Source organism: Oncorhynchus clarkii, chromosome 1 (genome assembly GCF_045791955.1).
Source record: "Oncorhynchus clarkii lewisi isolate Uvic-CL-2024 chromosome 1, UVic_Ocla_1.0, whole genome shotgun sequence".
Lineage (NCBI taxonomy): Eukaryota > Metazoa > Chordata > Actinopteri > Salmoniformes > Salmonidae > Oncorhynchus > Oncorhynchus clarkii.
In genome coordinates, this window is record NC_092147.1 from 43,953,954 (window position 1) to 43,968,307 (window position 14,354).

At 41.8% G+C, this 14,354-nt stretch overlaps 1 protein-coding gene across 3 annotated transcripts in view; it reads right to left on the minus strand.

The window, feature by feature from the left end:
- Positions 1 to 11,510, minus strand: part of LOC139407685 (transcriptional enhancer factor TEF-1-like) — a 41,903-nt gene extending 30,393 nt beyond the window's left edge. For 2 of the 3 annotated variants that reach the window (XM_071151549.1, XM_071151535.1), the window contains exons 1-2: positions 11,340 to 11,510; positions 10,798 to 10,902 (exon numbers count right to left, since the gene is read on the minus strand). The gene's annotated coding sequence lies outside the window, so the exon portion shown is untranslated. The remainder of the gene's footprint in view (positions 1 to 10,797; positions 10,903 to 11,339) is intronic. The other variant, XM_071151541.1, reaches the window with a different exon arrangement.
- Positions 11,511 to 14,354: the final 2,844 nt, after the last annotated feature.

Below are 14,354 nucleotides of genomic sequence, written 5' to 3' on the forward strand. Positions count from 1 at the left end.
GAAAATCCCTCCAGATTAGCATTGTGGTGTTGAATTGGCAAAGAGCAGAATCCTATCAGCGTAGCCGCTGCAGTGAAAACGGCATAATTAACTCATCTGTTGAGCTTAAATGTATCACCTCCCTAATCTGCATCCAGAGCCTTGATTATTTCCTGTTAGAGTGGGCCGCTGGGAAAGATTAAAGCACCCCGATACAAACCACATCACAAAAGGCTTTGCAGACAAATACATTTACCCCCCCCCCCCATATTCCCATTTCCCATTTCCCAATTATGTAAACCTGCTGCAAAATTAAAGAGGAATCTGGAAGCAATACTTAGGCCCTATTTAATCAAACCGGTAACCTGATTTCTAGCAAACATCAAATATGCTTTTTATGAGCAACAAGAGGGTGAGTTTTAATAATTAACCTGATACATTTATTTCGTCAATGTACCTTTTTTTGTTGTTGAGTACAATAACATTGTAGACGAGTGTATAAATGCTTGAGTTCTTTCAATGACAAGAAACAAAACACAATAAGAAGATCATCTGGATTTACTCATTTGGATCTGATGTTTGGACATGGGTGCTCCGTTATGTTATGCAATTGTGTACAATGCGGGGCAATGTCTCAGCTCAAGCAGCTTCTCTGCTCCACTGATTCTGTACTAATGTAGAGGAGGAGGGAGGGGCAAGGGAAGCCAGAATGTTGTGATTGGTGCAATATGGCCGTGCTAGATGCTGGAGTGGGGCCGCTTGTCCGAGGCCCCAGTGGCAGATGGGAGAGGGAGATTAGTCATGCAACAATATACTGTGGCTACACTTACACTGCACTTCATCCTCCAGGCAGGGACAGCCTTCCAAACAAACGCCATGGCATGAATGCAATTCCACAGAAACAGGGGGCATACATTCACACCAGGCATATCTCTCTCTCTCGCTCGCCTGCTCTCCCTCTCTCTCTCGCCTGCTCTAATTCCAGCTCTTTTGGGGCTACCTCTGAGTTTGCAATGTGCATCGCTGCAGGGAGGGAAATAGGGAGGCCGACCAGACAGTGTGTCGTAATGAAATGTAATGATATGTATATATGAGCGCTTCCATCACCAGGGGGTTGACCATGTTATCACTGTAACAGTGAACACAAGCAGCAGCATGGTCCTCTGCCCCTCTGCCTCCTGGGCATCCTCTCTCTCTCTCTCTCTCTCTCCCTCTCTCTCTCTCTCTCTCTCTCTCTCTTGGAAGCTGCGTCCTTCTAAAATGCAGCCAAAACACAAAACACTGTGTTTTACCAGAACCTCCCTGGCATCCAATCTTCTGCCACGTCTAGGAAATCTGTTCCCCACAGGGGCAATGTGAAAACACCTTCACACAACACTACTAAATGGATATGGCCAAGGCCTGAAACCTACAAAAGGGAGACGTATCATGGGATTTTTCTCTATTAACCTGACCATTAAACAAAAGCTGGACTCAGAGGTAACCATATAAGCACACAAAAAGCCAGTTACAAAGCCTGAACATATTTCTGACAACCGTACTAACAAGGCCATTCATGATGCAATTATGCATTTTGTAATTATGAAATGAGACCTGTATGAATAAGTACAGATTTAATACAAAAGGATTAATTATCTACAAGAGGCAACCATCAAATGATGTTCTTAGATCTTTTCCAACATCTTACAAGCAAATCTCGGAGTAAAAAAAAGGCTTTTATCCCCTGCTGTTCAGTTCATTTCTACTGATAACGTGAATTACTTAAGCCCTGCTATTAGTTTATGAGTCTATAAGGCTGGAAATTCAAATTCAAAGGCTGACAACGCCTCCTTTCATGCCTGCCTCTGTCAGATATCTCTTTGCATTTCAATAGCACGATGCATGAGTGGAAGACTGTGCCCGTCTTTTTCCGTTTGTCATTTCAGCATTGGGCTAAGTGAGACACGGCTCCTTTATCTCTCTGGGTAGGCCTCAGCATAATGACATTATTTCAATGTCCCTCCACCTGAACGGGTCTATTTACTGCCCTACTACGGCGTTAACATTTTCACCTCCTTTGTCGCCGTCATAATTGTAAAAAAAATGGAGAGGATGAAAAATCTAGAATATTTCTGAAATGCTGACTTCTGCCTCCACATTTAAATTCGCTAAAAACAAAACAAATTTGAGGATTAGGGTTGAATGGCAGGAACCCGGTTACCGAGAAAAATCACTCCCTTTTCCCCCCGGATAAATAACTAAGCCCATCTCAGTATGGAGCGCAGTTCACAATGCATGTGTAGACCTATCTTCTCATCGTGGTAGCTTTTTTTTTCTTGTGACAGGTAGGCCTACATTTGCTGCAGCGTAGCCTATGCTACAGCAATATAAAGACCGAATGGGCGTCTAATTTACCCGTCTAATCACCAATCTCCATCTGGCTTTCGGGGGTCACCTTGTTTTTTCATTGTAAATCAAAAACTTTTCATTGCAGCTGCAGAGTTTTAAAACAGCCTATCACTCAACTTGCTTTAAATCAGTGCACTCTCTCACAGTCTTTCTCTCTCCATCAACTCCATTCAAATTGTATCCAAAATAGATCATCCTGTTCTAGATTGATATTTAGCCCTATATTTAGATGCCCTAGCCTACCTCTTTTAGGCAATACATTAATGGTGTATTAGCCTTACATTTAGCTAATTAATCATGGGTTATGTATAATAAGCTTCTAACTTATAGCCTCTATCTCTTGCGCAATATGCAAACACCTGTGTTCAGCTGGCCTCTCTTTAAAAAAAACACTCCTTAGCTCTTGGAGTCCCATGCAGGAAACAGACTAGAATAGCTTGCTGGACATCATTTTTTTTGCATTTCTTATACCAACAGACTGTTGGAAGAGGGACGCAAGCTCTTTGTTGCTGAATGTTAAATACAGCAACCAGTAGAAATCACGGGTAGTTTGAAAGAAGAGCGAACGCGCGATGGTGGTAGGCTATAGCAGTTATTTATTCAGACCCATAATCATTCAAACTTCGTAAAGAGAAGTGAAAGCCTTCTGCATCTAATTTTAGTCCTATATTATTCAAGGTTGTCACTAGAACGATGAAGATAAGGACAACAAAACTTATTTCACTTAACTGTTGAAAGCGAGAACGGACTGAAGCAACAATAGAGAGAGGCAGAGGAGGTCGGCTAATAACATTAGGGGAAATATTATGAAAGGTATATATGCGTCAGCCAACTAATTATACAAATTGGCCCTATTATATTTCAAAATTAAAATCAAATTCGCTAGCTTATAGCCTACTTGTGCTGCACCAAAATTGGATGCTCTCTTCTGTTTTATCATAGTTTGAATGATGTGTGTAATTCCAGTCCATATAATACAGTATAATACAATACAGTAATATAGATTAGCCTACTGGAGCTAGTTTCATTTATTTACCCAAGAGAGCATAGCTAGCTACATCTACGGCCAGCTGTATGGATAGTTTTGGTGGTTCCAAACTTTTTCCATTTAAGAAGCCTCATCCTCCACATACAACACGCATTCTGTCAGTCACGTTCTGTTAAAGTTCCCCTAAGCACACACATCCCTGGGTTGCTCCTCTTTTCAGTTCGCTGCAGCTAGCGACTGGAATGAGCTGCAACAAACACTCAAACTGGACAGCTTTATCTCCATCTCTTCATTCAAAGGCTCAATCATTGACACTCTTACTGACAGTTGTGGCTGCTTTGTGTGATGTTTTGTTGTCTCTACCTTCTTGCCCTTTGTGCTGTTGTCTGTGCCCAATAATCTTTGTCCTATGTTTTGTGCTGCTACCATGTTGTGCTGCTGCCATGTTGTGTTGCTACCATGTTGTTTTCATGTGTTGCTGCCATGCTATGTTGTTGCCTTAGGTCTCTCTTTATGTAGTGTTGTGGTGTCTCTCTTGTCGTGATGTGTGTTTTGTCCTATATATTTTTATTTTGTTCTGTCCCCGGGGCAGGAGGCCTTTGGCCTTCTGGTAGGCCGTCATTGAAAAGTGACTTAACTCGTTAAATAAAAAAAAATTAAAAATAATGATGGAGGCCATTGCGTTTTTGGGGACCTTCAATGCTGCAGACATTTTTTGGTACCCTTCCCCAGATCTACAATTCCTTCGAACTCATGGCTTTGTTTTTGCTATGACATGCACTGTCAACTGTGAGACATTATATAGACAGGTGTGTGCCTTTCCAAATCATGTCCAATCAATTGAATTTACTACAGGTGGACACCAATCAAGCTGTAGAAACATCTCAAGTATGATCAATGGAAACAGGATGCACCTGAGCTCAATTTCGAGTCTCATAGCAAAGAGCCTGAATACTTACGTAAATAAGGTATTTTTGTTTAAAAAACAGTTTTCGCTTTGTCATTATGGGGTATTGTGTGTAGATGAATCCAATATAGAATAAGGCTGTAGCCTGTAACGTAACAAAATGTGGAAAAGGTCAAGGGGTCTGAATACTTTCTGAAGGCCCTGTGCATCAGGCTCAGGTAGCATCAGGTTTGAATGTTCATGCTGATCAAAGCTCCAATCAAATCCAGATATTTATATGCTTTATAATGCTTTTGAACGACACTTCCGGTTTTGGCGGGAAATACCGGGTTACCGGGGAGAAAAGTGATTTATTCTCGGGATGGAACATTTGTAAAATACTGGGGAAAATATTCAACCATAATGAGCATGCCCTCCTTCTCCCAACACCAGACAGAGAGAGCCATCCTCATTACCAGAAGAGACTGGTCCTTAGTGAGCACGGCTGGATGAGGCTCCAGTCCAATCACAGCTCCAAATGACATGACAAATGACAACACCATCCTCAGAGGTGTAGCTCTCTGCTTTTGCCTCAACACCACAGAGAGCACCAACCAACCCCAGTCCTAACCAGGTGACTCAGTCCTGTAAGACAGCAGTAACAAGACAGCAGTAACATGGTCATTGATGTGTCAGAGGACTGTTGCCACACTTGTTAATAAGAGACACAGGCTGAGACCCGGGCTATTCACAGAGTCACTGAGTGGTGCTCCGAGGTTTCTATTGAATACAAAAACACGCTAGCTAATTATCACAGGCTGTGAGAGGGGGAAATGCCAGTGTCAATTCAACAGTCAAGTCTGAGCAGATTACGACATACCACAAGCCCTGACTGAACGCCATGGAAATGCTCTTATTAGCGACATAAAGGTAGAGAGACCCAGGGTTTAGAAAGGGCTCAAGCTATGACCCTGCGTGATATAGGATCCAACATAGTATAAGGCAAGGATGCACGACCTATTGACAGTCACTCTGAAGACGAATCCATTTAAGTGAATTTCACAAATATTAGTCTCAGCATGTAGCTTTTTTTTGGAGTCTGATGTCTATCATTGTATAGAGCTAAATTGAATTCTACCCTGATGAGTCATGCAGTTCAAGTTCAGCCAATGCAGTTCAAGGTGGCCTGCACAATAGTGAAAACTTCAGATATATCCATTGTACGCTGGAAAACTGGGAACAGCAATATCAAATAGGAATCCTGTGTTCAATATAAAGATTGATTCAAAAATGTACATATTGTATTTTCCAACAATCACACACAGTGCTGAAACATTTAACTTTAATAGATGAAACGGATGCCACAAAAAATGTTACCATTTTTGTTCGTGATGCAATAGCATTTTAAACGTGTAGTAGGGAAACCCAGCCATTTGAATGGTCTACTTATTGCTACATCACGATACAAAACACCGGGGCGCTGCATCTCTTTAATAATAACAAACCCAACACACAAATTGGAAATCAATTTTGACTGCACTAAAGCAATAACATGTAGCTGTTTCCAGGCAACAACTTAATTGATGAATGGTTCATGAAAGAATTATGTAAAAAATAAATAATAATAATAATATTTTGTTGGGGGAAAATAAGATACAAATTCAGATGTAAAAAGCAACAGTACTAGGTGACCCACTCATGCCTACACTAGCCATCCAGTTCTTTTGGCCTCCTTCTACGTTTCTGAACTGTTGACAAAATGTCCAGCTATCGGGCTCTGGAGGAAGAGTAATCAGTAAACCCAAGCTAACCTGGCAGCAGCATAACTCTGTTAGCGTTCAGGCCCCGATTGACAGCTACAGTATCAGGATACTTCACTAGTCCCACTACAAGGGGAAGACAGGAGGGTGCTTGTTGTTTTATCTGTCTCCCCTCCAGCAGTGTCATGCCCTCCCACCTAAGTCCTACTGGCATGGAGGTGAAACGCAACCATCTGGAAACTATTTTGCTCGCTGTCCGACTGCCAGCCAGTGCAGATGCCCAATGGTTCAATTGGTTCAAGTGAGGCTCGTCTCTGTGAACTATGGAAAGGGGTCCACAGTAATACTGTATTTCTTTATTTAACTAGGCAAGTCAGTTAAGAACAAATTCTTATTTACAATGACGGCCTACCGGGGAACAGTGGGTTAATGGCCTTGTTCAGGGGCAGAACAACAGATTTTTACCTTGTCAGCTCGGGGATTCGATCCACCAACATTTTGGTTACTGGCCCAACGCTCTAACCACTAGGCTACCTGCCGCCCCGTATATATATGCTGAACGGTTAACGTTCTGTCACGAGAATTCCAAACTATCTCCTGCAATTTTCAGCTTTAAGCAACACGTGGTAGTAGCAGCCAAAAAGACTTCCCCCATGTATTGTCCATATATCTGTGAGCAGGCCCACTTCCTCCAGGTATTGTGTTGCTGCTGTGTTTCCTATATGCGCAACTCCTATTCTTCCTTTTAGGCGGCTATATTGCTGAGTCAGACCCCTCTGTTATCTGTCATCTTCCTGGGGCGTCACTCTCTCCCTCAACAACAGGCTCTACCAGGAAAGACAGGCCTGGATTGGAGTAATATCAACATGCTCCAAGACGTGTGAACTCCAGAGCAGCCTTCTGCGTGTAAGTGTATAATCCTTCCTTGACACTCCGCAGGATAGGAGCATGTGGTTTCAAAGGGGGGATGTGAACCCTGTGTGTCCCTAGGCTAAACACTGATACAACCTCTGTTAGAAAACAGTCACGTGCTCAGGACCCAACAAAGAGACCGTTTCAGCTCCACCTAACGAAATGTACAAACTCAATTTAGCCCAAATTGTGTTTTCCTTCTCTTCTATAGAAATAGTCAGACACCTTTTTATTAACAGACAAAAGTGCAACCTAGTGTGATGGGGGGGAATCTTTTATTTAAATCCTTTTGCAAATTATATTTTTGTCAAAAGAGCCTAGATATTCACTGAAGTATCATAGCTGTTAAATTCCCCATTTTAGCAGGCGCTCTTATTCAGAGACTTTCAGGAGCAATTCGTGTTAAGTGCCTTGCCCAAGGACACATTGACAGATTTTTCACGTAGTCGGCTCAGGGATTCAAACCAGCGACCTTTCGGGTACTGGACCAACGCTAATAACCGCTAGGCTACCTATCTGTTAGTACTTAACCAACAGTAGGCCACAGTAATCCAAGTAAAGTAGTAGCATTGTGCCTAATGCTAAATAACATTGTAGGAACCAACAATTGTACTCAATTTATCAGCTATAAGGTATTTTTATTTTCTTGTGGTATAATCAGTACACGTTGCCACTACTACTGTATTGTAGTCAGTCCAGGGAAAGGAAGTAGTTGGAGCCTGGATTTCCTGTTTCAGCTGAAGCCAAGAACTCTGAGGAGGTTTGTTTGAGCTTCAGGTTCTGACTCATGTAATGACGGATGGGTTGCATATTGCTGTCGTGACACATCGGTCGTAGGACCCATCATCTGTAGCCTAAACAGCTATCAGGATTTTTATTTTGGAAAAGAGACTTAAAACAAAAAGGAAGATAGCATTTCAGCTGTCAGATGGTTCGAATTACAAAGCTGTTAATCGCTGATGCAGCTATTGTATATTTAAGTAATTTAAGTGGTATAATATGGTATACATTTAAAAAAAAAGCTTTATGGGGCAATATATTTTATCCCATTGATTAAATAGATGGCAAGGCTCAACTTGTTACATTTGGACAACATTTGTTGTTGTGAGGGCTGTTGGTACTAATTTCGAAGGGATAATAAAAGCACCCTTGTCTGTCACCCTCTTTACATTCCTAACCCTGTGGTCTTGTGTGTCCTAACCCTAGAGTTACAGTGGTCCCATGGTTGGTGGACAGGGCCAAAGTGCAGCCAGAAGAAGCTGGCAGCCTTCAGATTCCCCACGGCTGCAGCTAGCACTGCCATGACGTCACTGGCTGAGTGCCAGCTGTACGGTTTTGGTGGCACCCACCGTCTGCTTTGTGGGGCCGTGCGCGGCTGAAAGTGCAGCGCAGCAGACCGTGCTGAAATGCTCCCTTTGTGACACAGGGTTTACCTCAGGGCACGGAGGGAGGCCCGGGGAACAGGCCAGCAGAGCGGCCGGCCCTCCTGCAGCCAGGCAGCCATGCCCCTGGAGGACGCCCATTGTTCCCCTGCTCTCCAAACAAAGCCTGCCCCCCGTGCCTCTGCCCCAGTGCTGTGACACACCAGCCCACCGCACCACGCATTGTTGCTCTATAAAACCCACTCCCAAATGTCATTACATATGAATTTTCTTTCTTCTCTTTTACACTCCATTTACTTTCTGTTGAATTGGCTATCCCTCCCAAAAATACAGCCTTACTCTGTGGCCGCCGCACATTTTGTGTCCTGCGAGTATCAGATAACAAGGTAACTTATCAGGCCAGAGAAATGAGACATATTTCTCTCAGGCAATCTATCTCAGCATTCATTTTCACTCCTCTGAGAATAAGACACAGGAATGACAAAAAGGGACCAAATGATACACCGTTTCCGCTGACAACTTATTTAGTTTCCATGGCTTTTAGTTAGGATGGTCACTTCTAGTGTTTAAGACAAAATCTATTTTAGAATAGTAGAAGGATGATGATTTGCAATCAGATGAAGTGGTGAGAGATTCTTGTTACAGCAGTGTAGGCCTATCATTCCCACATTCAGAACGTAAATCACCTGTTGATTTGATAACATGCTGACGAGACCAATGGTTCTTCAAAGACATGTCAATTTAACATGTTGTTGTTTGGGATAAAGTCCCGGTATTTAACATAGATTCAGATAGGCTGATGTAATTTAGGGAGCCAGGTTATCCAAGTGACTTTCTAAGGCTGTGGATACTTCGGTGTGTCAGGCCTTCCCCCTTTTCCCTATACAAAGACAGAATAACAAGGAGAAAATAGCTGGCAAACTCAAAAATCTACCATATTGTAATGCCATTGATAAGCTAAATTAAGCAGATAGCACCGACTGGGCACACAGGAGCCATATGGTGCCTCTACTGCCTGTTGCAGGCATAACAATAGGCTGGCCTAGACAGTGAGGGGCAAACACAGCCGAACAAATGGTCGTTAGTCCACATTTCCACAGCAGGGAGGGGTAAAACCAAACGTCTGGATTTGCATATTTTTTTTTCTCCTCTACAGGTGCTTGAAGTACTAAACCAGATGTCAACGGACTGAAGAGTAGGACTGTTTGCCCATGGTGATTCAACAGTTTCGTACGCACTGGCGTAGCACACAATCCCTGCAGCCCACGCAAGGCGGGGTGGCCCACGAGCCTTTGGGGTTGGGGTCCACCCAGAGGTTGGGGAGCCCCAACAAAATATTTAGAATTACAGGAAATTATCTTTAAAATTGGAACATTTTCTCAGACGCATGGAAAAATGTGAAAAAAAAGCATGAGATTAGCTTTTAAACTGCAAATGTTTCTCTCTGACACATGGCAAAAAAATAAAAATAAATAAACATTTTTGTTGCTCGGACCTTCCGGGGGCCCCGCGAAACTACGCTACGCCACTGTCCATATACTCTCAGACTGAACCCAGCAAAGATAATAAAATACCCTATTTCCCTCCATCCATCCCTCCCCTCTTCCAAAGTTACCCACAGTCCTCCACTCCCAGAAGTAACTGGTGAGTTTTGCACCTCCCCCCACCCCTCTGATTTCAGAAGCGGTTTGAAGTCCCTCTTGGCTAGACAAAATATTTATTTCAAGCTTTATTTTCAATCTAAAAACTAAGTCCAAATTTAGGAAAGTGATAATGACATTAACGTTAGTGACATACCAATTGTCCGATTGAAAAACAGTTTCATAACATATCATATGAGAAAAAAAATAAAAACAAGTAAAGCTGAATACTTGAACACATTTGACTCAAGTCAGTATTTCACTAAAGAGATCTGTTAATTATCTAACTGAGATTAGATGTTTCACATTATTGTTTCAAAATCAGCAGGTTATTAAAATTTGATTTACACATGATCAAAACAAACTTCCAATCTAATCCATGGGCTCATGGAATAATTGCAGGCATATTTTCTTTGATGAAAGAATGGTGATTAAATTAAATGAAACACTGTACTTATCATAGCATTCATAAACCAAATTACAAAAGATTTCTATTTGCTTCTTGGACTCATGAAATCACAGGAGGGTTAGAGGCTGTATTACACACTTGTACCTAGTCGAATGAATCATTAACGAAGGCAAAGGCCCTCTGTAGTAATATAGACTTTCTCCTTCACACATAATGTACCAGTTAGTTAAAATAATGAAAATATGTTTGTTTTTTATCTGAAAATCTTAAAATAACTTCTAAGAAAAAATCATTCGGTGGTGAATATGATTGCAAAACTGTTTACACATCCAAACACTACTGTAAACAGAAAGATATCACACAACAATAATTCCCCCAAGCAATAAGTTACTGATTAGGATACAATATTACACCATCGACATGTTATATTGTACGAATAAAATGTGTACTTACAGATGTCAAAGGGCCAAATGAAAACCCGAAATGCAACAAGTCCTCTTGACTTGTATGCTTTTTTTGCGCTAGGAAAGCAAAATATCCTTGACGGCAACTCCCTCCCTATTGGGGGGAAAACACAATCAAAAGTGTCTGAATAACTTATATCATGTAAAAGCAACAATATGTGTTCTACAGTAATTATACGACGATGTACTGTGGCGCCGTCGGAATATACAAAGGAGTCTTCAGATTATTATTTTTATTTTTAAATGTCAAAGATTTTCATGCAATGCCGGACGACGTCTAGGCACAAAGTGAAAGCGACGGATCTCCGATGTATACTAGTTCAGCCAGCCAATATAACACGCTTGCAGTTTCTACAATCTATTTCACCAGTGGCCTACTTCTATTAGATAGTATATATATATATATAAAATAAATATGTAGCCTATAGTCATCCTTACATATTTTCCAACTAAATCCGACTACTGATTTTCCAGTTGCCTACAAACGCATCACAATAAGTTATCATACAAAGAAAGTAGTTGGAAACTTACCTTAAACACCTCTATTAATGGTTAATTGTCACAATTTACGCTGTTTTACGATTTTGCTGTAAGAACTGAGATGTTTTTTTTCAGAACTGACAAGGTTTTTTTTCTCCAGACCAGCCGGCTAGTGCGTAAAATTCGCCGCGTATCTACAGGGATGCGAAGTATGCGCGGAATGGGAGCAGGAATGAAATGAACGCAAAGATTGAGTTTTCGGGGCGGGGCGTGAGTGGCGTCATTCTAAACTCTGAAGCCATTGAGCCAGACGGGTGGGAGGGACTGTACACACTCAACAAAAGAACAGTAGTGCGCCCAAACTTCCTTCAAAAGACAAAACGAAAAATCTGTGCATATTATACCTAGACTATCCACTAACTCTCTTTGATATTTCTGTTTAGAAAAAAAAGACAACTTTGATTCTAAGAATTATCCACGAACTAATAAGACTGTTGGTTGGCATTATACTATCCATAGGATAACTTTCTTTCCAAATAGACATTGTAAAAAAAACTTTAACAAAAAAAAATTAATTGTAGGTATTTATTGTGTAGCAGAAAAGAGAACGTTCCCGTCAAAGCTGATTTTCAAGCTGCCCAGCAATGCACCTGGATTGTTATTATCATGGCATGTCTGTTGGTGTCAAGTCTATAACCTTCCATCCTGCAGCATGTGGATGGAACTGTACCTACAGCTGACCTGATGACCAAAACATTACTTTTGACCATTACAAAAGGCTGTAAGGTCATAAACGGAGAGGGAGTGTTTCACAACCACTTGTTTCCAAACATGTAAAAGCCAACTCATCTTTCAAGGAGATAAATCATCACAATTAGATTAAGGACATCTATTTTTAGTTAAACGTTTATACCTCTATCTAATCATACCAACATTTATGAATTAATATGCACCCTTGCAGCACTGCCTCTGACTTTTAAGGAGTTGTTTTTTGAAACTCATCCCAGCTCAGGTTCCAGCCCTGGGGCACTTAAGCCATGTCTTCAGATGAGGAGGGTCTTGGCACAAAGCCAAGAGGTATTCCTGGGTCATGACCTGAGTCAGCAGCCACAACCTGACACCAGGGCATCCTGACCCCTCTCAGAGCCGGTCTCTTTATCCACAGCAGGGGACAGATAAGATTGTCCTCCCCATTTCTCAAATCGCTCAGCAATACACGCCTGCACACAATCACGCTCACACAAACACAGACGCAAATAGAAGCGCGCAGCACGGACGCACACACAGGCACAGAGGATATGACGCTGCGTTGTCAATATAATACACATGCAGAGCAATTTTCATGGAAACCAGAAATATGACTAAAAACGGTCATGATTATGTAGAGAAACGCTTGCCTCTCCATCATAAGTGTGTTGATGTTTAATGTCTCTGCTGGCTTAAATTGACCCCTCTCACCCTGAGGTCAGAGGTTAAATTGGCCTGATTTACTACCCTATACCGGTGACGTATGATCTCTCCTAATCCATCTCCCAGAACAGCCAACAATATAATAGATCCTGGGAGTTAAATACTTAGGGGGATGGACAGGGGATGAAACACACAGAGAACATTATATATTGTATAATAAACGTTATATTGTATAAAATAAAAATGCTAAGGTGCTCTGCCTTCATTTCCTCTTCTCTGCCTCGGCCCGTGACAGTCCCTTGGCTGCAGTATCATGAACTGGCTACTTGTTTTGAACATCATTTGCCTTCGACAGAAGAGCTGGTCAATTAGATCTCAGCATGTGAGCAGTCGCCATCTTGTGGTCAGAAGAAAGCAGTGTTGATCGGGGCAAATAGAATGACAGGAAGGGATGCGGCAATGCTTGAGCATCCAAATGCTTTCAGGTCATTGGCAATTGAGCCTCTGGGACAGTCATTTGAGTTTGAACCATACAGTGATTGAGCATAGTTTAACTTCTTATTTTTTTCCAGGCAGCATAAATTTACTTCATTATTACACTGCCGTTATACCACAAGGTCATCTGATGGGACAAACATATGACAGTTGTCAACGGGAGCAGATTTTATGATATTTAAAGCACGGGGTGGACTACGCAGGATTTATTTAATTGTTTTAAATTGGTCATATAATCCACTCTTTCAATAACTTAGATGGCACCTGCATTCTCTATGCACATCCATGTATATCAAATGGTCTGATAAATGAAGTGTACTTCATTGAAGGGTATGTACATTCATGGTCATGGTTCTTCTAGTGGATTGTGTTACAGAATAACTGGTTAGCTGCAGGCCTTTTCAATGGGACATTTGAAGGGGTTGATGTCACTATACACATACAGTGCATTCGGAATGTATTGAGACCCCTTGACTTTTAACATAACGTTTTAAAAGGCTTATTTAGTAAAATTGACGAAATTGTTCCCCCCTCATCAATCTACAGACAATACCCCATAATGACAAAGCAAAACACTTTTAGTATTTTTTTGCAAGAAAATGTATGAAATATCATATTTACATAATTATTCAGACCCTTTACTCAGTACTTAGTTGAAGCACCTTTGGCAGCGATTACAGACTCAAGTCTTCTTGGGTATGATGCTACAAGCTTGGCACACCTGTATTTCAGGAGTTTCTCCCATTCTTCTCTGCAGATCCTCTCATGCTTTGTCAGGTTTGATGGGGAGCGTCTCTCCAGAGATGTTTGATCGGGTTCAAGGCTGGGCCACTCAAGGACATTCAGAGACTTGTCCCGAAGCCACTCCTGTGTTGTTTTGGCTGTGTGCTTAGGGTTGTTGTATTGTTGTAAGGTGAACCTTCACCCCAGTCGGAGGTCCTGAGAGCTCTGGAGCAGGTTTTCATCAAGGATCTCTCTGTACTTTGCGCCGTTCGTCTTTCCCTCAAACCTGACTAGTCTCCCTGCCACTGAAAAACATCGCCACAGCATGATGCTGCCACCACGTTTCACCGTAGGGATGGTGCCAGGTTTCCTCCAGGCCAAAGCATTCAATCTTGGTTTCATCAGGCCAGAGAATCTAATTTCTCAAGGTCTGAGTCC